We start from the raw sequence: 3,536 nt of genomic DNA, 5'->3' as shown, positions 1-3,536 counted from the left end.
TTTATAATTTTATGTACTCTTAGAGGCTTGTAGACAGATGTCAGGTGTATGGATACTTGTATGGCCTTGTCGGCCTATGTTTCGAGTTTACTAATGGTCATGTCGGCCTTATAGGCCCGTATGTCACATATATAAGTTTGTATATCATATTGGGTCTTCATATGTTGAGTATTCCCTTATGTTTTATTCTTGTTATCTCATGACGGGTTTTCTGGCTCATTTACTCATGATAATATGATAAGAAAGATATGTTACGTTGGTACTCGGTTGAGTAAAGCACCGGGTGCCCGTCGCGGCCCTTCGGTTTGGGTCGTGACAAATAGAGACGAAATCTGATTAAAACACATAGGAAATGGAAAATATCAACAAATTACTACCTAAAGTTCTTCCTATTAAATAATGAGTATGTAAATCCCACATAACATACTAAATTAGTGCATTTCTTACGAGATAGAATTCTTCTAACTATAACCTTTTATTTTCACCACTGTTTCCTAGAAGTTTGGAAATTAAAATGCTCCTAAAGATTCGGTAGCAACAGTCAACAATATTTATATCATGTTCCGCTAACATTTTGACAATGATAATCCTAATGTTCATAAAAACAGTCAAACAAACCCAGAATTTAAATTTTAAGATTTACTATAGACTTTTATTAAGTACCCTAGATGAATAATTATTTATAGTGGCTGAGAATTTAGACATGAGAAAAATTTAAACTACACAGCCAAAACGATTCAGAATAATTCTTTGACTATGCTTCAAAGCATTCCTAGCAATTACTAATATCTAACTTAAATCTTCAAAATTAAATACTTAAATCGAACAAATCAGATGGAGAAGAATCTAGTAGCCAACATTTCATTGTAAGTCAAAAAGGAAATACAAATTTGAGATATGTACCTAATTTCTCATGAACTGACTAAGATTTAACAAATAAAGGCTAGGTGAAGGAAGGTTGGAACTCAGCAAAGTAGAAAATCCACAAATACAACATATACAACAGCATCACAGTGACGCCAGACTCAACTTTCATCCAAAAATAGCTCGAATTGCAACCGGTTTGGAGATTTCTCATCCGTATTCACTTGTAGCAGTGAGCAAATAAAGGATGACGAGTGATTTTCCGGCAAAAATAAGAACAATACCGGTCAGATCTTGTTCGATATGAAACACCATTAGTGAACAAAATGGGAGCTGCAATTTTGGCGACTTCCAACAAGTTTCATTTCAACATAAAGAGGGGTGAAAGAGATGGAAGAACATGGGTGTTCTTTGGTGTGAAGAACAGGGGTCTGCTTTGCGTTCTTCGCATGGGATTTTGAGAAATGAAAGAAGAATAAGAAAAGAGCTCTTGTGCGCTGTTTCTTTGGTTTTTTGGGAGGGATCCGGTCTTCTCGTTCTTCTCTTGCGATTTTTGATGAAGAAGAAGAAGATAAGGAGCGTCGTTTGCCTGAAAAAGAAAGGGGTTTGATTTCTATCGCTTATGTCTAGGAAAGGAATGGGAATTTAGGTGTTTTAAGGAGTGATATGGGCCAGGGACGGATTGGGCTTCTAGAGGGGATGGGCTAGGACAAGTTTGGAGAGGGAATGGGTTTTCTGAAACCAAATTTAGCCCAATTTCCAAATGAAAACAAAACCTGCCCATTTTTCTTTTGTTGCTTCTTTTCCTTTTCTTTAATTTAAAACCTAGCTAAATTAATTAAGTTCTAAATTTAATCCTAAATTATAAAATTAAACTAATCATCTATTTGTATTATTTTCCAATTAATTAATCCTAAATTAATAAAGAGAAAATTACTATTCCAATATTAAAAGCTAAAAATGTAAAAATTAACAATATTTTTGCTTAATAAAATTAATTCCTACATGCAAACTGAGCCTAAGATGGCATGAAATTAAACCGTGACAATTGTTATCATTTTTCTATGATTTTAAAATACTAAAATGCATGAAATGCAACTAAATAAAGAAAAACTCCTAAAAATCAAGTAAAATATTTTTTTTTGTTCTATTTTTAGGAGTTATTTTCATGTAGGGCAAAAATTGGGTGCTCACAGCTGCCCCTCTTTACTCGGAAACATGAAGAGTTTTTGGGCAAAGATAAAATGAGCAACTACGAGCAATTTTTACCCGTTTGAAACTCCATTTGGAAGCATTTTAAAAACGTTTGACCTAACATTGCTTCGAAGGTTGCCTACATATCCTTGGCTATAAAAGAATCAGGTCGGTGTAGTTCTTGAAGTTTTGGTAGCTGGGACTACCGAGAAGCTGTGATTTCATTGTTGTTGTTGCTTGTTTCTGCTTGCTGAGCTCCTTATTACACCAAAATGAAAAATGAAAAACTAAACTAGCTAAGCCTATCAGCTATGAGTTACAAGATTCCTATCTATAAATCATCTGTAGTTTGATCTTGAATCTTGGATGGTTCTTCCTGCAAACTTTGATCTAAATCTTGATGCTCGTTAGCTGCAACCGCTAGTTCATTCTTCTTCAGCATTTCAGATCAAGGCAGGACATGCGAAGCTTGTGACTTCAATCAAATTTTGAGTAGTCAGCATCTTTTCTCCGTTTCTGCACCTTGAGTTCAACTTCTTTTCTTCTTTCTTCTTTTAACTGGGTCGAGACTTCTTCTTTTGGTCATCTCAAACCTTGTGCCTCACGGTGAAAACCTGTTTAGGCACCTAATCAAACAAATGAAAGAAATTTTTCTGCCCCAGTTTTCACTAGGAAAATTTCGTGAATTATTGTAACAAAATCTAAATTATTTCTTTATTGAAATCAATAAAATCAGGATTGTGTATCCTTGGGAAAAAGAGATTAGGGAGTGAAGCCATATATCTATACTAAAAATCAACTAGGGAGTGGAGACCCTATGTTGGAAAAGTGACTAGGGAGTGGAGACCTTATATCTAAAATATAGCCAACTAGGGAGTGGAGACCCTATGTTGGAAAAGCAACCAAGGAGTGGAGACCATATGTCTAAAATAAACTCGACTAGGGAATGGAAACCCTATGTTGGAAAGGCGACTAGGGAGTGAAGACCCTATGTCTAAAACAAACTCAACTAGGCAGTGGAGACCCTATGTTGGGAAGGCGACTAGGGAGTGGAGACCCTATGTCTAAAAATAAACTCAACTAGGCAGTGGAGACCATATGTTGGAAAGGCGACTATGGTGTGGAGACCCTATGTCTAAAATAAACTCAACTAGGGAGTGGAGACCCTATGTTGGAAAGGCGACTAGGGAGTGGAGACCCTATGTCTAAAATAACATCAACTAGGAAGTGGAGACCCTATGTTGGAAAGCCGACTAGGGAGTGGAGACCCTATGTCTAAAATAAAATCAACTAGGGAGTGGAGACCCTATGTTGGAAAGGCGACTAAGGAGTGGAGACCATATGTCTAAAATAAACTCAACTAGGGGGTGGAGACCCTATGTTGGAAAAATGACTAGGGAGTAGAGACCCTATGTCTAAAAATAAAATCAACTAGGGAGTGGAGACCCTATGTTGGAAAAGCAGACTAGGGAGTGGAG

Source organism: Nicotiana tabacum, chromosome 16 (assembly GCF_000715075.1).
Source record: "Nicotiana tabacum cultivar K326 chromosome 16, ASM71507v2, whole genome shotgun sequence".
Taxonomy (NCBI): Eukaryota; Viridiplantae; Streptophyta; class Magnoliopsida; order Solanales; family Solanaceae; genus Nicotiana; species Nicotiana tabacum.
Note: the sequence above shows the minus strand (reverse complement) of the source record.